General features: G+C 40.5%; 1 protein-coding gene across 2 annotated transcripts in view; it reads left to right on the top strand.

The window, feature by feature from the left end:
* Positions 1-26651, top strand: part of PRLR (prolactin receptor) — a 154014-nt gene that overhangs the window by 94051 nt on the left and 33312 nt on the right. Inside the window, exon 2 of one of the 2 annotated variants that reach the window (XM_007097418.3) lies at positions 19037-19098. The gene's annotated coding sequence lies outside the window, so the exon portion shown is untranslated. Of the gene's footprint in view, positions 1-19036; positions 19099-23250; positions 23540-26651 lie in introns of those variants that run through there. The other variant, XM_042996651.1, reaches the window with a different exon arrangement.

Genomic DNA, 26651 nt, shown 5'->3' on the forward strand with positions numbered 1-26651 from the left:
AAATGTTTATTAAATATTTATTTAAATATTAATTTAAATATTAATTTAAATATTAATTTAAATATACTTTATAATAATTTATATATATAATAATTTATAATAAATTAAATATATATATTTAATAAATAAATATATATATTTATTTAATAAATTTAATAAATAAATAAATATATAAATATATATAAATATATAAATATATATAAATAAATATATATACAATATATAAATAAATATAATAATTTATAATAAATTAAATATTTAAATTAAATATTAAATATTTAAATGTTATTTAAATTTTAAATATTTTAAATATTAAATTTTAATATTTCAAAATAAAAAAATAAAATAAATAAATAAATAATAAAAAATATTTCCAAATGTTTCCTACTGGTTGGCTCCACTAAAAAGGAATATATCCTTCCAATAAAAGAGCTGATACAATTCAGTTATTGAATTCCATGTTTCTTTTCTTGTCTTCCCTTGTTATTTAAGGAGTGTACATTTCGTTGAAGTCAGAGAATAGCTTCTCATTATGTGTACACATATGTATCGATGAATCAGATAACTGTATCCGTGAAGGAGATTGGTTTAAAATACACGAACCACTGGAAAGACAGAAGTGTGTAAAACAATGGCTTTCTTGCTGGACTTTTAAAAGTCCTAGACCTCTGTGCTAGTGCCTCCAAATGGTTCTTAAGGTGCAAAGAGGAGGCCAAGTGGATGGGACTGGTCACATGCTCTTTGTTATCTTCTGCCTTTACTCCCTTTCTTTCTCACCAGAAGCCAGTCCACCCAAAAACTTTGACAGAAGGCTTGCGGGACAAGATAGCCAAAAATGCTGAGTGTGCTGAGGAAATCGAGGGACCCAGACAGGAAGCAGCTCTGAGATTTGATTTCCCCTCTGTGCTTCTCATCCTGTCCCTCTCTCCTTCCTTTTGCTTTTCCTTAGCTGATTTCACAAGGCTAGAATTCGTTTGTTTTTCTGACCAAATAGCAAAGAAGTATTTGTTTCCAGATTCTTAATTTTGAAAGCAACAGAATAAAACTCTTAAGGAAAAATAGCACAAAACCCTACACCACATTAAATTATAGTTTTCTTTATGTAGCCTTAAATAGATTGTTCTTCTTTGGATCAGTAGATTCAAAGGGAAAAAAAAAAATGTTCCTTGACCCAAGGTTACGTACATGGTTTGGGTGACTGTGATGCATCATCTCAACCTCAAGAAATACCTTAGAACAATGGTTCTTAAACTTTGCTCCACATTAGAATTCTAATGTTCCGGTGCTAGCCCCATTAAATCAGAATGCTTGGTGTCAGGGGAGCCAGGAATCCGCATGTTTTAAGGTTTCCTGGTGATTCCAATATTAGACAGATTTTAGGAACCACTGCCTTAGAGATTGTATTAATAAAGTCCTGATACTGGCTTGCTGCTGTCTTGCCACTTCACTTTTCATCAAGAAGTGGAATGTGACAGAAAGCACATTTTTTTTCAGTAAATCAAATTAAGCCCCAGTTAACTGACATTGTGCTATAATTTATTGCCAGGGGGCAATCAGAAGGGTGCCTGCTTTAGGGAAAACAGTAGTCAGACTAGTATTTAGGTATCCTGTAGTCAAAATAATGTATTTATCCATGGATTTTTGGTTGTTGTTAGCTGAATCTTCAAACTTTGTAATTTGGTGTTTTAATTTACCCAGACGCAACTTTGGACCCTGGCAGTCTTCTAACTTATTCACCACCTTGTTCTCCACAGTCTGTAGAGAGCAATAAACTCTCCATGGCACCGGATCTTTGTGTGATAATCCAAGGAGAAAGTACCCATCAGGACCCCTCAAGCAACACCTAATCATCTCAGTGAACATTTCAAGAGCCCATCAAATCCCAGCTCTGTCTCAGCTTCCTGGTTTCGTTTCCATTTTCATATGTATAGAGTTTTGTTTTTTCCATAAACTTCATTTAAAAGACTATAGGGCCTGGTTCTGAGCACATTCTATTTTGATGGTGAATTCTCCTAATTATTTGGCAAAAGTGAGAGCATGAGCTTATTGGAACAAGACCTTTTTGTCCTGTCGAACTTGTGCTTTGGTAGTCCAGAGATCCTCATTTGCTGGTGCACAGCCTTTAAGGAGAGAAAACAAACGCTGTGAGCAAGGGATCTGACTTAGGGCTGCTCAGACCCACAGGAAGAGCCTCACACACAACTTAATGATAGTCCCCAAAAGCGTGACAGAGTAGTAGAAAGAAAATTCAGTCTAGCTGGTCTCTATTGCCACAGAAGAAACAAGATTAAAATGCAGTTAATTGGGAGTTTAGTAAGCAGGGACAATAACCAGAATTAAATAATAGATTTGCTTACTAAGAAAGCCTGTGGCATCTCCATTCCTAAAGAGACAGTCTGCTATAGCATGGGGATCAGAGGATTGGGTCACAATCCTACCTTGGCCTCTAACTTGCCATATAACTATTCATGTTACATGACTTTTCAGGGCTTCAGTCTTCCCATCTGTCAAGTAAAAAGTTGAGCTGAGTGATCACCAGAGTCCTTTGTTACATACTAGCAGTCTATGGTATGTGAAAACAGGACATGCAGCCTTCTGTCTTGACTGGGTATTAATAGCAGTTGCTTATCTGAGTTTCTTTCCAACTGAAGAATTTACAGACTAATTCATTAATTTCTGTCCTGTTTTGAATTGCAAAAATACAACCAGATCCAGATGAGATGATACCAAATAATAATTATTAATTATATTAGATCTGAAAATAATACTATAGTTATGTAAGAATAGAGTCACAATTGCTAGATGTATAGACTGAAATAGGTAGGGATAAAGTAGCTTGATGTCAGGGATTTGCTTTTTTAAGAAATAATAAAATAAAACAATGTATCCAGTAATATATTCAGATCTCACAACATAACTTTTGGGTTGACAGCCTTTCTGTATATGGAGCCTATATTGTAGAAAAAGGAGTCAGGATCCTGGAGTATGCAGATGTTGATGGTCTTGAGTGTTCTGGACATAGAACCAAGGGACTAAAAGCTTTAGAGACTACACAAAGCTTTTCTAAAAATCTGGGATGTGGAGGTTGAGTTAATTTACCTTTTTCTTCCTCTGTGTTATATGGATAGGTTGATAAACGAAGAAAGCAATTTCCCCTGAAGGAAATGGAAGCCCTTAGAGGTTTTAGTGACTTTGCTGGGAACACATACTAATGTGTGTGGCAACATCAAAGCCAGAAGGAAGATTGAAGGGTGAGGTTCTAGGACTACCTCTCTCCTGTACCTCCTTCCACTCCTGCTGGGGAAGTACCAATAGTATACATATGCTTTTGGCCCTCATTTGCCTGTGTGGTTTTTGCATCTGTCCAATATCCAAGTCTCCTTAATCATTCTTAAACCTCCTTCCAGTGGTTAGATCTCTCCTTTCATAGAAATTAACAAGATTTCATAGCAGTGAACTCAGAACGCCATCACTGGCTCCTTTTAGGACAGTAGCAACTTTCCCACCAGAAGACCAGATGCCATACTAGAATAGGACTGTGCTATGCCCATATTAGGCTGATCACATCCCACACTTTCTAACTATTTTCACTAATTAAAAATACTAGCAAGTTTTAAGTTGGTTCATAAAAGTATGAATTTATCACAGAAAAGATGTTTATATAAACACACCAGCCCACTCAGGCACAAACCATCTGTGTTAGTTTCTTAGAGTTTCCATAACGAAGTGCCAAAGCTGGATAACTTAAAACAACATTTATTTTCCTACAGTTCTAGAGGCTAGAAGTCTATAATCAAGGTTTCCACAGGGGCACATTCCCTCTCAGACTCTGGTAGAATTTTTCCTTGCCTCTTGCTAGCTTCTGGTGGTGGCCACAATCCGTGGCATTCGTTGGCTTGAAGGCTACATCACTCCGGTCTCTGCCTCTGTTGTTACATGTGTACATTATGTCTCTTCCCTACTTCTTAGAAAAATAGCAGTCATAGTTGGTTAAGGGCCCATTATTACCAGTATGGCCTCATCTTTACTAATATATCTCCAATGACCCTATTTCCAAATGAGGTCACATTCCTAAGTACTGGGAGACTTAACCATCTCTTTTAGGGGGATGCAATTCAACTCACACAATCATCCAAACAAATAATATTGTGAGAAGGTTTCCATCTGTGCCCTCTGTTGTGGCTAGGCTCCTGACTTTACACAGTTTTAGAGCTAAAATCCTACTTCTGTCTGGAAAGTGATTTTTGACAAGAAGGATTGAGAGAATAGCCCAAGCTCCATGGCCAGTGCCAGCTCCTTCAGAAACACACGTTCCATCCTGTGTGACATGTTCCATGGAACCCAGGTGAACTCAGGTGCTGCTAATGCAGTGATGGCATGGTAAACTCAAGCTTGCAATTGGAAGGATCCATGGCTCACCCCCTCCAGCTTGTCCTGCTGCATTGGCCCTCACCCCTCTCAGTTCCTCCCCTTCTCCTGGCTCATTCATTCTGCTTTGCTGAAACCACAGCTGCTTTGAATCTGGCCATTTTGGTTCTTTGCACATGAGCTGTAAACCAAATAAGCCAAAGGAAACAAATACAACCATCATTAACAAGCAAGTTATCCAATTATTGGGGTTCTGTTTTTGAGATGGGGTGGGGGGGGCAGTCGAGGCCTTGTATATCACAAGGCAAATGCTAATCTGCCTGCAGAGTCAGCTTGCCAAAGGGTAATCATCAAACAGGTAGGGCTTCTTTGAGTTGCACAGGCTTGTCGTTGAGGATGTTCATTCAGATCAACGAATAAACCCTACCAGGCACCTTTAGTAAATCTAGCAAGCTTTGCCTTTGCCCTCTGGATTCTGAGGCAAACATCCAAACTTTGTCTGGTTGCAGATGCCCAGAGTAAGTCACTGGAGTCACTGGGCTTCTTTAGATTCTGCGCAGATTTCCTGGTGTCACAGGAAATCTCTCTCTCTCTCTCTCTCTCTCTCTCTCTCTGTATGTGTGTGTGTGTGTGTGTGTGTGTGTGTGTCTGTCTGTCTTTCTTTCTTGGTGATGATCAGGTCTCTGGGAGATGAGGGAACAGGGAAAGTATATTTGCAGAATCCAATCACTGTACCCACTCTCACCCCACTGCTTGGCACATTACCTGCCTTCTGTGCAAGTGAAAAGGAGGTAAACTACTCTGCCACTGGCAGAGGATGGAAAGTAAAGGAAGAGGAAGGAACAAAAGGAAAGAGGAAACAGGTGTCAGAGTGGGAAGAAAACATTAACCTTGCATAAAGTGATCAAGACTTGTATGATAATAGTGATCTCTCAATGAAGGAGTGGATATAGCCAAGGTACTGGAATCTTTAGATATATCAGGGCTTCCTGAAAACCAGTTAACTCCAACTTATCTTAAAACCTGTTAAGCCCCAACTCCACATTCGCCATGGTTGATACCTTGACTTTTGTATAAATCCTCCCTGACCTTGTTGGACCAGAGACACAGAATGCAGAGTTGGGGCTCTGTCAGAGTGGCACAGCTCCATGGTGGCTCATCTCCATGCAGCTCAGTTAGGCATGCAGAAAAGCTGAGTGGAAAACAAGACTCCCAATATCTAAAAACTGGATTGGAATTTCTATCCAAGGGACACAATTTTCCCATTGACCTAGTTGCCTGTACAGCATGTGGAGCAAATCCAGGACACTCAAGATGAAAACATTTTTCCCTCAGTGCCTGAATGCCAACCATAATTTTTGAGTTCTCTCAACTGGAATCCCCGTTCTGGTCTAACTCCTGCTGTGGTGCCCGCTCTTGAAATTAAAGCTGCCTGTATTTCCACTACCATCGTCCAGAAAGGAGAGGGTATGCCACCATCTTTTCTTTTCTCCATCTGTTTTTATCTATAGTACTTTGTATTCATTAACAATGGCTCTGGTTCCCTTTGCAATCTGGAGCTTCAGAGGCTTTGCTTTGGGTCAGCTCTGATTTGGAAGACTGAGCCTTTGTCAGTGAGGTTTTGGAAGAAAGAGAACAGAGGATAGGGGCCAGAGATGGAGGCAGATTCGAAGGTTTGGCCTAAAAGTTCTACTTAATAGATGGAGGACCAATTATCTCTGGAACTCTGATTTCCCAACAAATACTTGACAGACAGGTTACAGGTGAGGACAAGATTAATTATTAAGGCATTGTGGAGGTAGAGAGGGGTAGAGGGGAAGTAAATACTTTCATGTTCATCACTGTTTATCCAAAATGAGTATTGCTAATCATGAAGGCTGCTGAACATAAAAGAATATCTATTATCATTTTTGTAAGTAAGTAGGGGAAATAACACACTGACATTTCTTTTGAACTGCTTTATTGTGATATAATTTATATACCATAAAGTACACCTGTTTAAAGTATACACCTCAGTGGTTTCTAGAATATTTACAGAGTTCTGCAACCATTTTCAAATTTTACTTTGAAAACATTTCGTCACCTCAAAAAGGAACTTAGTACACATTAGCAGCAAATTCCCATTCCCCTTTCTCCCCTGCCCCCAGCCCCAAGCAACCATGAATCTACTTTGTGTCTCTGTAGACTTGTCTTTTCTGGACAATTGGTATAAATGGAATCATACTATATGAGGTCTTTTGTGACTGGCTTCTTTCCCCTCGGATAATGTTTTTGAGCTTTGTCCATGTTGCAGCATATATCATTACTTCATTCCCTTTGTATTGCCAAATAATATTCCATGATTAGGACATACTACATTTTATGTACCCGTTCATCAATTGATGGACAACATAACTATGTATTTTATTTCAAAGAGCAAAGTGCCATGATCTCTGTGATCTAAGTTGAACACCTTTTTAGCTGCAGGTATGAGTTCATAAAACAGTTCCTGAACTTAAGGTCTTGGATTTAAGAGAATTTAGTATTCATAGCAAAAGTATTTAAGTTTGTGGACAGTGGATGTTTGCAGGACAACCTAATGATAATAGTAAAATAAGATCATGGTATTTCTAGTTGTGTTTTTCAGTATATTAATAGAGTGGATATATATTTTAAAGCATTCACCCCTCCCTTCTAATAAAATAACTTTGGAAGCTATGAAATCTTGCTAATTATGTGAACACAGAATTCAGCACCTGCCATATGTGTTCAGCCAACAATCTCACAGCTGAATGTGAGGTCGATCTCCAGAGCAGCCTGCCAGGGGTCTGTTGGATGCCCTCACCTGCCTGTTGTGTCCTTCTCTCTCTTTCCCTGCTACTGGCTTAGGTATGAATGAGGAGGCATGGAAAAGAGAAGGGGTAAGGAGCAAACAGGGTTCCTCAGGTCTTAGGTGTTGCCCTGGGATCCATATTCAGGTAGTTCTTACCCAAGGTGGCGAAACCCTTGCTGTCCACTCTTCTTACATGTGGAGTAGTGGCCAGACTGTGGGCTCTGGAATTCTGGCATGGCCATTTCCTATCTTTTGGATGCTGGGCAAGTACTTAACCTGTCTTGTTCCCATCAGCAAAGTGAAGATAATAGTAGTTCTTAATTTCTTATTTCGTCCAGTTGCTTTGAGGATTTCCCTAATTCCTGTCACATAACAAATGCACAATCAATGTTAACCATTAATATCATTAGCATGTATTAATTACTTGCTATTTTCTAGATACTGTGCATTGAATCTCCACAATAATCTAAAGAGGTAGCTAACAGTATTCCCATTTAACAGATGAAGAAATTCAGATTCAAGGAACTTACGTCTTCCTGAACGTGACATGGCTAGAAGGTGGCATAAGTCATGTTTATATCTCTTTAAGTCTGGTTCAAAATTTTGTGCATATCTTTGGACAATACCACCTGTATGCAATGTATCATGCTAGCCAATATTCTGTATGCTAGGACATAACCATAATAGTGCACACAAATTTGTTTTAATAAAAATGAATGATTGATACAATAGGGCTACTTTGGAAAATGTCACCAAAACCCATGAGAAAAAAAAAAAAACCAGAAGAGCCTGAGATGAAGCTGTTGGAACAAATTTAGGGCCTAAGGAACCTCAAAGTAAAGCAAATCATCCAACTAGATGCCATGTTCTCCTCAGTCTGGGGAGCCAGGCCCCCTGGTTTATGGGACTAAAAGAAACTGCACATGACACCCTCAAGCTAAAGATTTCCATCAGCTAGGGAATTAGTCCCTTGTGCCCATGTTGACATTTCAGTTCTCAAATTAATGTTTTCAGATGTTCTCATTACCATCACCACTCACCGCCCCTCCCCCCAAACAACACTGTAAAATTAGTCTTGGGAGCAAAAGAGTAAACACAAGCACAGCTTATGATTCTGCCAAGTTCAACTACCCCTAAAAAAAGCAACATCTGACAGTCAAACAAACAACCAGATTGAAAAACAGAGGTGTCAGCATTGACACATGCTAATTATTTGCTACTCCACAAGGGTTATTAGCTACACTGCCTCAAGATTGAAGGAGAAAACAGTTCAAGGGCCAGAGACAAATATCATTTTGATGGTCCCCAACTGGCTGAAGTCACAGGAAAGCTAATACAGATTTTCTCCTAACATTCCTCTCTAAACAATCTCCCTGATTACACAGTATAAAGTAGAAACAATTTTAGCTACTAATCCTAAATAATCCTAAACCTTGGATACTAAAATCAGGAAATATTTATTCTCTTGTATTTCCAGGTAAAAAGGTGTTCTCAATTCATATTACCAAAATCATAACAATCTGCTATTTTAATTTAAAAAGCATTTTCTTTCCCCATGGCTTCAAATGCATAAAGAACCTTTTCATAAGCCCCCTCATGGGGATTTAGAGATCAGGAGAGAGGTAACATTTTTTTAAATGTTCTTAATATTGCAATCAATTGGAGATTATTGTTTTAAACCAATTCCTTGAGAATTCTGGATAAAGTCTTTTCATCAGGTGTAAGTTGTTTTTTATTGTCATTTTAATTAGGAGTATAACCCTGGCTTGTAGATGCTATAAGCTTCTTTAGGAAGATGGATTTGTACTGCGGTCTCTGAACTACAATAAACAGAAAGCCATTTCATTCACGTCCGCTATTAGTGGCTGCCTCATCCCTGCATCCAACCTTTGGTTGCCCCAGTCACAATGACCGTTGGCCAATTTGTGCAGAGTCACATTTATGCCCTGGCTGTTCACTGGACTGGAACAATTACTCTACTTTTCAGTGATCCCAATTTGGTATTGTCATGCTTGTAAAATCCAACTGTAAACTCTACCTTTCCCTGGTAGTCAATCAAGAAGACCTGGACTTTGGTTCTTTTTAAATTATCAGTAATACACTTTATTTACTTTATACTCACTCTCAAAAGGATTTGAAGTAATGTGCTTTAGATATGGCTTTGCTAAACTGTGACCTTGAGCAGGTTGTAACACTCATAAAACTTCTAACCGTTCACAGTGTTTCACTATTGTGAAGCACTTCTACATCCTTTCTCTTGTTAAAGTTATTACCCTCAGAGAATGCCAGTTGACCTATATGCTTCTGGTAAAGCTAGCAGGTGGAAAACAAGGGCAGTGGACAAATGCAAGGGTCCCCCTGTTAATCTACTGATGGGTAGGACTAGAGTTTCAGTATGTGGGTCCAACTTTGGCTTCAACTCTGGCCTACGGAGAAGTTCCCATCCTGGATATTTGGCAAGAATGAGAGGTCAGAAATGCCAAGACCAGGAGGTCAGGGTGGATATTCTGCCAAGGATCCATACAAGGAACTTCTTGGAAAGAAATGAATTTGAGGAATTTGGCCTGAATATCAGTAGCTACAAAAGGGCCTTGAGTTTTCCTAGCAGATGATTTCAGGAGTATCTAAATTCTGGATTTAGGGATTATAGACTATAGCTTAAATTGCAAGCCTAGAGCCTAAGAATCATAGCATTTCAGAGTTGAAATAAGCCCTCTTAACTGTTCTTTCTGTCCTGATCCTCGTCAGTAACCCCTCTAGGGTTTCATGTAGTCTCTGCTTAAAGAGTTTGTCTCCTACCAGATATCTCACTTCATGCTTGGGACACAATAATCATTAAACAATTATTTTTCCTTTCAAGCCCAGGCCTTCTTCCTTCTAACATGACTCATTTATTGTTCTCCCAGTAATGGGCAAGTGGGCTTTTACTGAACTCAAATCTGTTTCCATGTAATTTCCTCCAACTAGAAGATTTCTCTCCTTGTGCCTTTGGATATATTTTCTCAGTGATCATAGCAACCCTAAATGATTTCTGAAACAACACACAAAGCCCCTGAGAATTGACACATCTTCCTTTTTACTTCCAACTTCTCCTTGTCTTCTGCATCTCTTTCTTTTCCTCTGATCCCCTTATAATTCTTCTGGAAATGAAGCATGAACTCATAGAGAGAAGGCAAAGGGTTCCAGGGGAAAGACAAGAGAAACTTGGTTGAAGCCCTGACAAATTTCCACCTCTAAAGCTTTAAAGTAAATATTACTATTTACTGGATGAAGATGGGGGTATAATGATAGGATATACGTGGATATTCATTATAGATTGCAACATACTATAAAAGCTATCAAATACTTTAATGTTAAATTCTAAAAGACCTCAACCATCATGTAGTCCTGGCTTCTTGTTTTACACTAGAACATTAAACAGAGGAGAAAAGTGACATGTCCAAGGACCACAGCACTAGTTAGAGGCAGAGCTAGCAATGAAAGCCAGATTTTCCAACTCACAATTCTTTGCTTCTTCTACGGCCTCTCTGTTGAACAATGAAATCCATAAGAATCATCCACACAGAGACCCTAAATAGTACCCCCACACGTTAGGTGCTCAGTGACTAATGGCTGAAGAAACATATGAGTAAATGGTTAAAGGAATGACAGTACTTATTCACGATGATGACATTTTATAGTTTCCCTCCAAATGTCACTTCTATTTTCAATCATTTTTAAATTAGGTCTCTGTTAAGGAGCTTTGTGCTCAACACGGACCTGTGAAGATTAAATGGGACCACGCATGCAAGTCCTGAAAAGCAGCGTCTGGCAATCAGTAAATGCTCACTAATTATTTGTGTTCTCTGTTTCTAACCATTTTTCTAAAAAGACTATGCTGATGCCATCGACACTCACTAATCTGAAAATCACCTTTCAATGAACCAAAGGAATTCTGCAACTGCCAGAGTACTACTTTGTATTACTACTCCCTGTTGATTCCTACCTTGTACCTTTAACTAGGCCATCCACACGTGCCCCTGGCTGTTGACATCCAAAAAGACACACTTTCTTTCTCTGAACTTGTGTGTACTTAGCCCATGACCTTTGGGCTCTGTCCCCCATTCCCAGTCAGGACTTGCCTGTTGGACCTGACAAGATATTTGGCTTTACCTTAGTTGACCCTTAGCGTTCTTACTCCCTCTCCTTCAATCTCCATCTCCATCATGGTTTTGGAATTTCCCCTGGTTCCCTGTACTCCAGGCATTCTGGCAGCTCTGTTCCCCCTAAACAAAGCCCTCTCCCTTGACCCAAATTAGTGTGTCTGCCTCTGCCTTATATACAGGTCAGACACTCTCTCTATTGAAGCATTGGTTATAAATACTGATTTTTAATACTTGGGGCTGGCAGGTGGATATAAGCTCTTCATATTTCTGTGTTTCAGAAAAGAGAAACAGAGGTATCTTTAGTCCTTATTTTTTTCCATGTTTGTGTATAAATTCTAGTCAGTTAACATACAGTGTAATATTAGTTTCAGGTGCAGAATTGAATGATTCATACATACAACTTATATACAACACCCAGCGCTCATCACAAGTACCCTCCTTAATACCCATCACCTATTTAGCAAATCCCCCCATCCACCTCCCCTCCAGCAACCCTCAGTTTGTTCTCTATAGTTAATAGTCTGTTTCTTGGTCTTCCTCTCTTTTTTCTCCCCCTTTGTGGTTTGTTTTGTTGCTTAAGTGCTTTTGTTTTTTTAAAATCATATGATATGTGTCTTTCTCTGACTGACTTCTTTCACTTAGCATAACACTCTCTAGCTCCAACCACATTGTTGCACAAGTCAAGATTTCATTCTTTTTATGGCTGACTAATATTCCATTGTAATCTTCTTTAGCCAATCATCCGTTGATGGACATTTGGGCTCCTTCCATGATTTGGCCAATGTTGATAATGCTGCTATAAACTTTGGGTACATGTATCCCTTCAAATTGATATTTTTGTATTCTTTGAGAAAATCCCTAGTAGGGCAATCGCTGGATTATAGGGTAGTTCTATTTTTAACTTTTTGAGGAACCTCCATACTGTTTTCCACAGTGGCTGCACCCGTTTGCATTCCCACCAACAGTGCAAGAGGGTTCCCCTTTGTCTGCATCCTCGCCAACCTCTGTTGTTTCTTCTGTTGTTGATTTTAGCCATTCTGACGGTGTGAGTTGATATCTCATTGTAGTTTTGTATTTCCCTGATGATGCATGGTATTGAGCACCTTTTCATGTGTGTGTTGTCCATCTGTATGTCTTCTTTAGGAAAATGTCTATTGCCCATTTTTTAACTGGATTATTTTTCTTCTTTACTTTTGGGTTAACTGAACGAGCTCTTTCCATTCCTTTCCATATGTTGCCTCTGGTCTCCCATTTTAATAGTGCTCAGATTTGACTTGCCCTTGAAGAATGATTCTTGTGTGCTTTATTGGGTTATTTTCCCTTTGAAGGCTTCATACACCTATCACACACATGTATACACACTGCCATACATGATCTGTATCAGTTGCCAGAATTCTTTGAAATTTTTTTAATGTTTATTTCTTTTTGAGAGAGACAGAATGCGAGTGGGTTAGGGGCAGAGAGAAAGGGAGACACAGTTTCCAAAGCAGGCTCCAGGCTCTGAGCTGTCAGCATAGAGCCCCCAACGCGGGACTCAAACTCAGGAGCTGTGAGATCATGACCTGAGCCAAAGTTGGACACTCAACCGACTGAGCCACCCAGGCGCCCCTCAGTTGCCAGAATTCTTGAAGCTTCCTTCTTAATCTGAGTGTATCTGACAATTCATCAAGACTAAAGTCTAAACTTGGGGTAATGGCAGTAAACAAGAAAGAGGTTTGGTAAATTCACCAATTGGCATTATCCTTGAAGTTCTGGTGCGGATGAGACTTATTTATTATCTTTTTAACTTCTGTGCCTTCTGATACATTACCACTTAATATCTTCTTATTTAATAGTCTGTCTACTCCTGCTAAATCCCAGCCAGAATGTCAGTTGCTTCAGAGCATGGACTTGATCTGTTTATATTCACAGCTCTATCTTCAGAACCCAAAACACTGTGCTTGACAAATAGCAGGCAACCAATCAATGTTTGTTGAATAATAAATGGATGAATGAATGAGTGAATGAATGAAAAGCAGAGTGAAGTTTTGGTTGGATCACAGCCTTGGGCATCAAAGAAATTCCTGTTCAAGTTTGGTGATGCCACTTTCCAGCTATGAGGCTTCTCTGAATTTCAATTTCTTCATCAATAAAAGGGGGATGGTAATGTTACCTACCTCATAGGTTTTGGGGAAGAATTAAATAAGAGAATGCCTATTACTTTTTTAATTTATTTATTTAAATTCAAGTTAGTTAACATACTGTGTAGTATTGGTTTCAGGAATAGAACCCAGAATTTAGTGATTCATCACTTCCATATAACACCCAGTGCTCATCCCAACAAGTGTCCTCATCAATGCCCATCACACGTTTAGCCCAGCCCCCACCCACCTCGCCTCCAGCAACCCTCAGTTTGTTCTCTGTACTTAAGAATCTATTATGGTTTGCCTGCATCTCTGTTTGTATCTTATTTTTCCTTCCCTTCCCCTATGTTCATCTGTTGTTGTTGTTTTTTTTTTTAATTTATTTATTTATTTTGAGAGAGAGAGAGATAGTATGAGTGGGGGAGGGGCAGAGAGAGGGAGAGAAAGAGAATCCCAAGCAGGCTCAACCCTGCCAGGGCAGAGCCACGAGATCATGACCTGAGCAGAAACCAAGAGTCAGACACTTAACGGACCAAGCCCAGGCGCCCCCATCTGTTGTGTATCTTAAATTACACATATGAGGAAAATACGGTATTTATCTTTCTCTGACTTATTTCACTTAGCATAATACACTCTAGTTCCATCCACATTGTTGCAAATGGCAAGATTTCATTTTTTTGATTGATGAATAATATTTCATTGTGTATATATATATATATATATATATATATATATATATCTCACATCTTCTTTACCCATTCATCAGTCAGTGGACATTTGGGCTCTTTTCATAATTTAGCTATTTTTTATAATGCTGCTATAAACATTAGGGTGCATGTGTCCCTTCAAATCAGCATATTTATATCCTTTGTAGTGCAATTCTACATACATATTTGCAATTCTGCAAGTCATAAGGTAGAAGATATTTGTAAATGACCTATTGGATAAAAGGTCAGTATCCAAAATCTGTAAAGAACTTGTCAAAACCTCAACATCCCCCCAAAAAATAATCCGGTGAAGCAATGGGCAGAAGATATGAATAGACACTTTTCCAAAGAAGACATCCAGATAGTTAACAGACAGATGAAAAGATGCTCAACATCACTCATTATCAGAGCAATACAAATCAAAACCGCAATGAGATACCACCTCACACCTGTCAGAATGGCTAAAATGAACAACTCAGGAAACAATAGATGTTGGCAAGAATGCAGAGAAAGGAGAACACTTTTGCACTGTCGATGGGAATGTAAACTGGTGCAGCCACTCTGGAGAACAGTACGCAGTTTACTCAAAAATTAAAAAGAGAGAGAGAGAGAGGGAGAATGCTTATTAAAATTCTTAGCACAGGGGCACCTGGGTGGCTCAGTCAGTTAAGTGTCTGACTTCGGCTCAGGTCATGATCTCACAGCTTGGGGGTTCGAGCCTTGCATTAGGCTCTGTGCTGACAGCTCGGAGCCTGGAGCCTGCTTCGGATTCTGTATCTCCCTCTCTCTCTCTGCCCCTCCTCCACTCTCTCTCTCTCTCTCTCTCTCTCTCTCAAAAAATAAACATTTAAAAAAAGTTTTAAAATTCTTAGCACAGTAGCTGCCATATTTTCAGAACTAGATAAATGTTGACTGTTACATCTATTCTTTTCAGTGAAAATCCTCAAATGTTGAAGCTTATTAGAGATAATTGAACTAATTTAATGACTAGTAGTTATGGCTGTACAGAAGACAAATTAGTTTCATTAATGTGTCAGCAAGATTTTACTTATAGAGCCACATTGACAAAACATGTATCAGTCACACCTACCATGTTTAAAACATTATACTAGGATTTCAGGAGTGGGCAAGACGCAAGGATGGATATGACATATTCTCTTTCCTCTAGGAACATAAAATCTAGAGGACCCCCTATGTGTGCTGTACTATGCTACGTAAATAAAAATATGAGAGACTGTTGCCTCCCACATCATCTGATTGACTTTTTGTGCTTTGCAGAAAATTATTCTCTAACACTTAACCTTTTGTTTAAAACCTTACAATGAGCAACCCACTGCCTCATGAAACATATCACTCTACTTGGAAATGGTAGTCACCATTGGAAAGATTTTCCTTGAAATTTACCACAAATCTGCCTTTCTCTGGGGCACCTGGGTGGCTCAGTCGGTTAAGCATTCTGACTTTGGCTCAGGTAATAATCTCGCCGTTTGTGATTTTTGAGTCCCACGTCGCGCTCTGTGCTGACCTCTTGGAGCCTGGAGCCTGCTTCAGATTCTGTATCTACCTCTCACGCTGCCCCACCCCCCCCCCCTTGCATTCTGTCTCTCTCAAAAATAAATAAACATTTTAAAAATTTTTTTAAATCTTAAAAAAAAACCTGCCTTTCTGGAATTTCTATACATTGATCCAACTTCTGCCTTCTGGACACACCCAGAAAAAATTTTTTTTCCTTTATACATCAGAGGTTAGCTAAGTAAGGCCTACAGGCAAATCCAGCTACTCATTTGTTTTTGTAAATAAAGTTTGTTGGAACACAGCCAAGCCTATTGGTTTATCTGTTGTCTGTGGCTGCTTTTGCACAATTACAGACTAGTTGCAATAGACAACTTATGGCCTCTTTGATCTCTGCTGTATATGGCAGACCTTGAAACAATTAATATGTCTTCACTTAAAGTGGGAAGCCTAGAACTGTGCCTAGATCTCTGGGTGGGAGCTAATGAAGGCAGAATGAAGGCTCAGTATCACCTCCCTTGTCCTGGACACTGTACTTCTAATTATGCGGCCAGAGATTAGGTTGGCTTTTGACTGACACAGAATACTAGAGTGTATAAAGGACTCCATTTCTGAGATTATTTTCCCCAGGAGCTTCTGTTAAGTTATGCATCCCTACCTTGCAGTGGTGTAGCATAGTGTTAGAAACTATGCACAAAACTTTCCATCTTTCCAGCCTGTCCAGAGAAATCAGAAAAAAATTTAGCATATATTAAAGGGCTGTATTGGTCAGGGTCAGACAAGAAGAAGATGTTCTACTCAAGCTAGGATTTTTTAAGAAAATATAATAAAGAGACCATTGACATACCTGTGGGCAGGGTTGAGAGAACTAACAAGGGAATTTGTCACCACCCTTTCTCCATAAAGGTGAATGGGGAGGGAGGGATTTTTTTGGGACTCGTGAAAGCTGGAGCCATGGAAGAAGGGCTGCCCAACTGGAGCTGCGGTGGTAGAGACACAACCACTGCCAGAACTAAGCTACGAGGAAGGTGGGAAGGGAGGGAAATATTTCCCTGATGTGCTCTTCCCCCACCCTCTGCTACCATGGATGGAGCCCAACCTGAAGCTAAAGGGCAAGAGAGCCACCCAAGTCACCCCCATAGGGTGTGCCCCCATAGGGCACAGAGCAAGACCAAGTATATGCAGAAGTTGGGGCAGAGAATGACAAAAGCTAAATGATGTGCCAGGTACTTAATAAATGCTGAATGAGTAAACAGATGAATGAATGAAGTGAGCCCAAGGTCTGTTGTTCAATTAATGTTTGTTGAACTGCAAAATGAGTGGGAAGGCAGTGATCTCCTTTATGGCCTCTTGCCTCAGAACTATCACTGGTACTGCTTGGCATTCCATATTTTCTACCCCCAATGGAACATTTGTCCTGTGCTCCACTCCCTCTGCACCTTCCCTAGCCTCAGCTGACCACTTAGGGCTTCCTGCAAGAGTGTAAAACGAGTCTGGATCCTTCTGAACAGACCTAGGACATTATCAAAAAGAGGGCAGTAAGTCCTGAAATTATTCTCAGAATTTTAAATGCATTCTAGAATGTTCAGAGTTTTATAAATGAAAACCAGGGGTGCCTGACTGGCTCAGTTGGTACAGCATGAAACTCTTGATATCAAGGTTGTAAGTTCAAACCCCACATTTGTTATAAAGATTACTTAAAAATAAAATCTTTAAAAAAAAAGGAAAAGAAAAATTCAGCATCACTGTACTACATGGAGAGAAATTGGTGGCTTTCGAGAAAGCTGCCCCAGACATTTGTGTTACAGACTCTGGATTCACCAGACACCTCATTATCAAGTGCCTTGGGGCTGGCTGTTTGATGTTCAAGTGGCCTTCGTCACATCATAGCCTTCTATTCAAAGATGTCTGGGCTCTCCATTCATTTTGCTAGTATCAGTAATGTTGAGATAGTGGGGTGTGTGTGAGAGAGATCCTCAGTGGCCCGCTTGTCACATCCTCCTGCATCAGCTGAATCAGCATGGAGAGTATTCAGCACTTAATTCCTCGAAGGATATTCCTAAGGGTTCTGAATTTTGAAGACATAAAAATTATTTGAAGGCATTATTTGGTCTACTACTCTAGCTAGATTGTTTTATCAAGAAACGTGCAAGACAGGATCGGGCACTAAATTAGGAATTGCTGTCCATACACCAAAGCAAATTTTAAAAAGTTAACTGCAGACACATATGGGCCAATTTTGTATTCAAGTCCTGAAATCGTTTTTGTTCTCACAGTGGTACAACTATCAGTTGTCACCTTGTGCCCCACAGCCTGAGGCCAGTCAGTTTCTAGAGTTTAAAATGTCCTATATAAAACCCAGGGCCAGATATATTGGAAGGAGCAAGGTGGAAACCATGATCCGTGATGGACATAGTCTAAGTGGGACAAGCCCATACCTAGAGCCCAATGATCAACTTTGTCCTCACCAAAAGTTAGTCACACTTTGAAAAGCATTCTTCTGCCAGTGCTCCTGTGTCCCATGAGATAGAATCAAACCTGAGCTTCATGTTGGAGTGACCAAATGCCCAAAGTCAGCCATGGCTGTGATGGGACTTGTGAATAAATTTTACTCAAGGTCTCTAGGACCAAATTTCATAAGACCTATCCCAATTAGGATGACTGTCAAAGTTTGAGTAAGACCTAAAGATTAGATAGTGGTGCTGTATCAATGTTAATTTTCTGATTTTAATCATTACACTGTTAAGGTAAGAGAATACCCTTATTCTTGGGAAAACACACTGACATATTTAGGGGTTAAGCAGCACCATGACTGAGGTGCCTGGCTGGCTCACTTGGTCAAGCATCTGACTCTTGATTTCATTCAGCTCAGGTGATGATCTCACAGTTCACGAATTTGAGCCCCACGTTGGGCTCTGCACTGATGGTGCAGAGCCTGCTTGGGATTCTCTCTCTCTGTCTCTGCCCTGCTCTCTTTCTTTCTCTCTCGAAAGAAACAAATAACTTTTAAAAACTTTTTAAAAAGGGGCCTCATGACTGCAACTTATCCTCAAGTGATTCAGAAAAAGTAATAATTTGTATATGTGGAGACGAAAGAATAAGTTAAATGTGGTAAAATATTTAACTGTTAGGGTATCTGAGTGAAAGGTTTATGGGCTTTTACTTTTTTATGATTTTTGCAACTTTTCTGTACATTTCAAATTACTTCATAATAAAGTTGCCAAAAAACTAATTGCAAAAAACTAGGGCTGTCGTCTGCCTGTCACTGAAGTGCAGTGATGGTGGTCAAGCTGGGGCTATAGATTGAGTCAGAAATGATGTCTCCTCTTCTGTCATCCTTAAACTAAGATGAGTCATTTTCTCTTTCAGCTAAAGAACTCTTCTATTCATGGAGGTGAAAACTAAGGAAGGTTTCCACATGAACCCTGAAGGTAAGGGAAACTTGATCACGTGTCCTTCTGTGACATCACCCATCGGTCCTGCTGTCCATTTCAACCAGGGCAGGGACTCATGTATCTTGGCTCACAGAGTAAATAATTCCAAAACAGTCATCATCTACATGGTCTCATGCTGCTGTTCTCAAAGACCCTTTAATCTTCTGAGCCTGTCCTGCTCAGAGAAACCTTCTCTTTTTCTAAAGGAATATACCAAAACTCTCATATCTTTTATGAGAGATTTTTATTTTCTTCTTCTGTTTTCTGTACTTGAGAGATTTTCAACAATAACTGTGTTACTTTGAAAATCAGGAAAAGAAATATTATTCTTGTTTTCCCAAGCAGCTCTACATAAATTCTTGCCATAGCTTCCTGTGCCCCTCTTAGCCCCCTAATACTGTCACTGCTGCATGTCTCCTCCCTCCCACCTCAATGACAGACTTCATGGAAAGACTCATATGCGCCAGGCCCTGGATCTTCTCCGTCTACCATTAGCAAGGGAAATCATTTCATGGCCCAATGGCCCCCTGAGTCCCAGGCACAATCTGCCGGTTTGGATCTCACAAGCTACTGGTTGCCTCTCCCCACCTACAATATCCTATTGCCATTTTGGCATCGGAATTGGGTAGAAGTATTTAACTCACATTTTCCCTCTTCATCCCAATTCAAATACCATGCCCTTATTCCATCTCCTCAGGATACCAGGCCCAGCTGACAAATCCATCATATGAAGTATTAAGACTCCATTTTACATATGGAAAAACCAAGCCATATGGCTTGCCTCTGTATCTACTACAGTAAAATGGGATCTAGACCCACTGAGACCAATGTGACTGTGTAACCCCGAGAATGCACTCTTGTCTTTCAGAGGAAGTTAAAGACTCTTGAAGATGTGAAACTGACTGGGCCATTGGTAGAAGAAACTTGTGGCCAAAATTGTCCTAGGATTTCCTGAGACCACCTCAGGATATTTACTAGTTTTCCAACATTGAAAAAGTGATAGCTCTTTGAAGGTCATATGGCACTTCACTGTCAAAAACCAAGCCTGAGCTTTCCATTTGGGCCAGAAGTTCTCAACCTGAGCACTGTTGAAATTCTGGGCCAGATAATTCTTTGTCATGGAGGCTGTTCTGCTCATCCCTGAGATCTCAGCAGCATCCCTAACCTCTAGATGCCACTAGGACACCACCCCCACCCTGCTTGTAACAATCAACAATGTCCCCAGATATTCCCTAAGGTTCCAGGGAGGACAAAATGTCCCCCCTAGTGATGATAATAAAATAACACTTCTAGACATTACCAAATGTCCCCTGGGTAGGGGCAGGGGGAAGCACAATCTGCCCCATGGAGAACCACCACTGTAAGTTACCTCAGCCCAGCAAGAACTTCTGATTTTCATACAAATGGACTGAAATTCATAGTATCTGGAATAAAATTAGCAAAGACTTGCAGAAGGACCGCCATGAGTTGTCAGAATGAATGCTGTGGCACAACAGGACCCTATGCCATAATGTACCCTGCCCGGGAGTATGTGATGACATTGCAGCTGGTGAATCAACCTAGCCAGACAACCAGCCTCTATGTGTTTCTACTTTCTGGGTTTCTGCCCCTTGATGCCAAATGCTTCATAGGATTTGTTTGAGTGAAACACAAGCGAAGGAGAACAGGGTAGCGCTGAATAATGTGAGTAGTCCTTCCATTCATGAGGGCAAAGAGATCCAGAAAAAGCACTGTGTAGTCTTAACTGTGTTGCAAAGCACCAGGGGGATTTGGCTGCTATTTTTTATTTTATAGACCACATTATTGCACTAAAGATTTAGTGATCTCCAGTGATTTCATAAAGTTTGATATTTTTCAACAAGTAGAAACCCATTCTTGGCAGTGGTTTGATGGGAAATCCCTTTTTCCATTCCTCAAAGAGTGTAGAGCAAGTGAGGCTCTGGCCGCAGATTTACCCATGGTACCACGTGGTGAACCAAGGCCCCAAGAATAAATCCCGAAGTACAAGTATTGGAATACAGTCTTCCTGCTCATCTCCAAGCATGCCTCTTTTTTCCCTGGCTGTTCTCCATCCCCCACACCCACCTCTCTTTATCCTCCATCATTTATCCCACTGAGTGTTTGGTTTGAAAGGCTACCTCTGCTACCCATGAGTATCTGTGAAAACACAGGCAAGAATCTAAGAACAGTTGCACGGTTGTCCAAGAAAAGCAGAAATACGGCTCAGTTTCAGGGTGAGAAGAACATCCAGAAAGCAATGTTCTTAAAGGAATCCAGGGAGAAAAATCTCTCTAAAAGAGAGATTGCAGTTCCTGGCCAGGATTCCACCAAAAGTGCCACAGTCCATTTTGTGGCCTTTAATCTGGTTTTTGGTCTCTTTAACTTAATTATTAACCCTTCAGTCTTGTCCCAATGTGATCACTCCCTAACAAGCTCTCCCTAGCAACCTCCTCCCAAGGGTGGAACAGAACGTCACTCTGACTGGCATGCCAGGTTCTTTTGCAAGAGCTTGGCATCCTCTGGGCTCTCCCTGTTCCATCTCTCCCACATCCAGCCTTTTCCCAAGCTCCCATCTGCACAACTCTGACCTGATTGCAGTGATGGAGGTATTGAACTCCAGCCCCACCCTGTCCAGTACACTAGCCATTAGCCACATGCAGCAATTTACATGTAAATTCTTTGAAAATAACTTTTAAAACTCAGTTCCTCAGTCACACTGGCTACATTTCAAATGCTCAATAGCCACATACTCCTCTAGCCTGAGGCTGTTACTGGCAATGGGGAGTTCTGGAAAGGAGGTTCTGGAGAAGAAGCCTAAAATTACCAGTTGTGTAGGGAGGGATAGAAAAGAGTACAAGGAACAAAATTCCAAAGGGGAAATGAAGGGGGACCAAAGAAAAACTGGATATCCTTTGCCAAGGGCCCAAACCTAACCAAACATACATCTACTCCATCACAAAGCTCTCTATGTTGACACTTGCAAATAAAGGAGCCACTGGGGTCAGCTTTGGGTCCTGCTTCCTTCATTGTATGGCCACTGGATTCTGTGGGCTCCTTTTGAAGCAAGAGACAAAAGCAAAGGGGAAAATGTAACCAGCAGTGTCTGCCATGCCCAGTTATACCCAGAGCTGTGGATAGGAAGGAGGGGCTTTCTACCCTTCATCCCTGAAGCAACCTCCCCAGAGAAGCCCCCTGTTTCCTCCACCAGGTCACATCTTCCCACTGTTGGCTTGCATGGCACCTGCAGAACTCCCTTAATACTTGTGTCAAGTACATGTAAGTGTTTTACTAGCTTCTCTCCACTACCAGACTAAGTACTAAGGGGGTTGTTTGAGCAAAACACCATGTTCTCAGGGCCCTGCCCATGCCTGTTGCACCATAGATGCTCAGTGAATATTTGTTGAAAGATGGATTGATGAGTGGATGGGTGGATGGATAAATGGATGAGTGAGTGAGAACACTACACTAGGTACACCCTGCCTTTTTCTGAAAATGCATTCAAAAGGACTGAATCAAGGGGCGCCTGGGTGGCTCAGTCGGTTGGGCGTCCGACTTCAGCTCAGGTCACGATCTCGCGGTCCATGAGTTCGAGCCCCGCATCGGGCTCTGAGCTGATGGCTCGGAGCCTGGAGCCTGCTTCCGATTCTGTGTCTCCCTCTCTCTCTGCCCCTCCCCCGTTCATGCTCTGTCTCCCTCTGTCTCAAAAATAAATAAACGTAAAAAAAAAAAATTTAAAAAAACAAAAGGGCTGAATCTTGATTTTCCTTCTTCCTCCCCATTCTCACTTAATTGGGTCTGTCCTGCGAGAATTTATTGTTCCACCCCCAATCCCAGCCTAATTCAAGGACCTTGGCCATTACATCTTTGATTGGACAAGTGAGTTTTTGTTAAGAAAGGGCTTCTTCTGAGGGAAGCTGAGTAAAGGGGAAAGAAGAAAAAAGAGTGAATATAAGCCGCTAAGAGAGACAAGTAATTATCTTGCTGCATCAGTAGCTCACATGTTTTGAATGAAGCAGCAGGTTTGAAAGAACATTGTACATGACTGAGAAGGGTTGATTTAATCCAGTAGAGATGGGATGTGCTTGTATAAGAGATGGACCAAAGTGAGGGGAGATAAGGGGACTTGGGGACTGGTAGTGGTTTCAAGAGGTGGCAGAGATACTCTGACACTCTGGCAACAGGCAAGGAGGTGGGGCTTTAACCCTTGCACCCATCTGCTGCCCCACCTTCCCACCACCCTTTGAACTTCCAGATCCTCCTACTTTACATACCAAGGATGACCAGAGGCTGAGGGGCCAAGGTAAAACAAGTGCCCAGCTTTGAGAGAACCCTACTGAACTTCTTAAACCACCTGAATAAGATGACCCCACCCTTCTCTGAGGCTCTGAAAGAGTTTTCCCATGAAATTGCCTTTCAACAACTTGTCAAAAGCTTAATGGTAAGTAAAATATCCCTGGGTATTTTAAATAACCCTCAGGTGGACACAGTAATGGAATTCAGAGAAGTGGCGAGAATTCTTAAAAACAAAGAAACAGGCTGTGGGACATCAAGAACTATTGTGGGGTGCCTGGATGGCTCAGTCAGTTGAGCATCTGACTCTTGATATTGGCTCAGGTCATGGTCCCAGGATCATGAGATAGAGCCCCTCATGGGGCTCTGTGCTGAGCATGGAGCCTGCTTGAGATTCTCTCTCTCTCTCTCTCTCTCTCTCTCTCTCTCTCTCTCTCCCCCTGTCCCACTCACACATGCACCAGTACAGGGTCTCTCTCTCTCTCTGTCTCTCTCTCTCTGTCTCTCTCTCTCTCTCTCTCAAAAATAATAAATAAACATTTTCAAAAAGTTAAAAAAAAAAACTATTGCAATCACTCTTTACTGTTTGGTGGGAGACGGGGCTCATGCTCAACCACACACACTAACACAGGGAGATTGGCTATCAGCAGCTGCTGAAACTTTTGCCACAACACAAATAAGCCATTTCTGTACTCCCCAAGTGGGGACCTTTTCCATGTATTTACACCATGAAAGGACAGGTTTTTATTAGGAGATTGCTTTTGTGGTATTAAAATTTTTTATTGAGACTTTTCCCCCCTCAATTATAAAAGTAATAATTTTTTTGTTGTTTGTTTTTAATTTTATTTTTTATTTTTTAAAATTTACATCCAAATTAGTTAGCATATAGTGAAACAATGATTTCAGGAGTAGATTCCTTAATGCCCCTTACCCATTTAGCCCATCTCCCCTCCCACAACCCCTCTAGTAACCCTCAGTTTGTTCTCCATATTTATGAGTCTCTTCTGTTTTGTCCCCCTCCCTGTTTTTTATATTATTTTTGTTTCCCTTCCCTTATGTTCATCTGTTTTGTCTCTTAAAGTCCTCATATGAGTGAAATCATATGATTTTTGTCTTTCTGGGACCAATTTCACTTAGAATACCCTCCGGTTCCATCCATGTAGTTGCAAATGGCAGTATTTCATTCTTTTTTGATTTCCAAGTAATACTCCATTGTGTGTGTGTATATATATATATATATATATATATATATATATATATACCACATTTTCTTTATCCATTCATCCATAGATGGACATTTGGGCTCTTTCCATACTTTGGCTATTGTTGGTAGTGCTCTATAAAGATGGAGGTGCATGTGTCCCTTCAAAACAACATACCTGTTTCCCTTGGATAAATACCTAGTAGTGCAATTGCTGGGTTGCAGGGTAGTTCTATTTTTAATTTTTTGAGGAAGCTCCAGACTTTTCCAGAGTGGCTGCACCAGTTTGCATTCCCACCAGCAGACATTCACAGAGCTTCAAAGAAAAGGCTGGATTATAATGGGGTCTTTTAGGCAGTCAAGGACATTCAGAAATGCATTCCAGAAATCCAGGTGTTTATCAGCCCCTCTGCTTAGGCAAACCCATGGAAAACATCCCAAGCCATTTATATTTTGACTTGTAAATAAATTGGCAGTTAACATAACTTTGAGTGTCAGCAAAGCAGCAAACTTCCCTTTCAAATCCTGTTGTTCTTGTGGTAATATTAAAATTAATTTCTGTCTCTAATGGTGAGTTGAGAAGCATGGGAATGCAACAATAGGATGTCTGCCTGGCCAAGGATGACAATCATTGTGGATAATCTTCCAAGAAGAGTGTTACAAAGAAAATGAGAAATTGACTAACCTTTTGAATATTGACTTCTTAATCTTTTTTCCCTTTGGTGGTCTCAGAGAGGGTTGTCTGGAAGACATAACATCAATTATATGTTGTGCCGTGAGGTGATGTTACTATTGTAAAGCGGTGAGTCAGCAATGACTTACCAGGTTCTGCCAGGCCAAGGTCATGGTGGCCAGGTATGCAGATATTTGCACAGGCCCACTCTACCTCTGTGAGCAAATACATTGGTACAGGAAGCCTAGCAACCAATTGAGAGCTAGACCTACTGTTTGTTATGCTAATGGTATGGTGAACTTATTAAGAAATATATGGAGAGATCCTTTTATAATTGACAATGGCACTCACTTCTTAAGATGTTAAGCATATTTTAGCAGATTTTTCTAAGTGCAGCTGTCTTACTTTGGGATACAGAAACGCATCAGTATTCAAAGCTCACTTATAAAGCAACCACATCTTTGTTAGCTTTGTTACCCATCCATCTTTGAGTTCAAATTAATACACATGAACAGCTTCATTGGAAGAATCAGTAGGGTCTCATATCTCTCAGTAATGGGAAGGGCTTGTTGATTAATGGGAAGAACATGTTGCAGAGCTCAAGGTCAAGTGCTTTTTCAGTGGCTCTGTGAATTAAATAATGTATTATATGTGGCCTTATAAACTATTCGGTCAGTCATCCAACAAGTGCTGTTGAACACCTGTGAACATACAAATGTGACAGTGTGAGGGAGCTAAAAATGTAGAGGAAGCAAGACAGGTTACTCTGAGACTTTGATGATGGTATTCATGATGGATCAGCCGTAGGCCAGATGTCAGAGATTTCCCACTTATTTGTAGGCCTGCTGCTTGGTTAAATATAGTAGCTATCTCAGTCACTACAATGCCCAGCCTCTTTGTATCTTGGAAGCTTAATAACCAAGGGTTTACTTGTCACCCAAGTCACAGTTCATTGGGCATCAGCAGGGGATGCAGGATCCTTCCATCTATTGGCTATGCTTGGCTCTTAGGACCTTTAAGTCCTTAATTGCATCTTCCTCTGGCCAGTAATGGGTGAGAGAAAGAGAGAGAATGAATGAGCAAGTGAGAATGTGTGGAAAGTTTTAAATACCAGGACCAGATTAGAAGTACATCACTTCTGCTCAGTTTCAGATGCCACAACTCAGTCACCTGATCCCACCTAATTACAAGGGCTTCAATGAGGTGATCTTTAACTATGTGCCCAGAAAGAAAAGGAGAATCAAATTTCTGATGGACAGCAGAAGTTTTTATCATTCCTGGGAATGGTCTTCCAGGATTCTGAGATGGCAGGGAAAAGTAAATAAAGAGGAAAAATGCTTTCACACATTCCTGAGAATTTCTTCTTAGGCATGTTAACTTTCTCAT

Source organism: Panthera tigris, chromosome A1, assembly GCF_018350195.1.
Source record: "Panthera tigris isolate Pti1 chromosome A1, P.tigris_Pti1_mat1.1, whole genome shotgun sequence".
NCBI classification, from domain to species: Eukaryota; Metazoa; Chordata; class Mammalia; order Carnivora; family Felidae; genus Panthera; species Panthera tigris.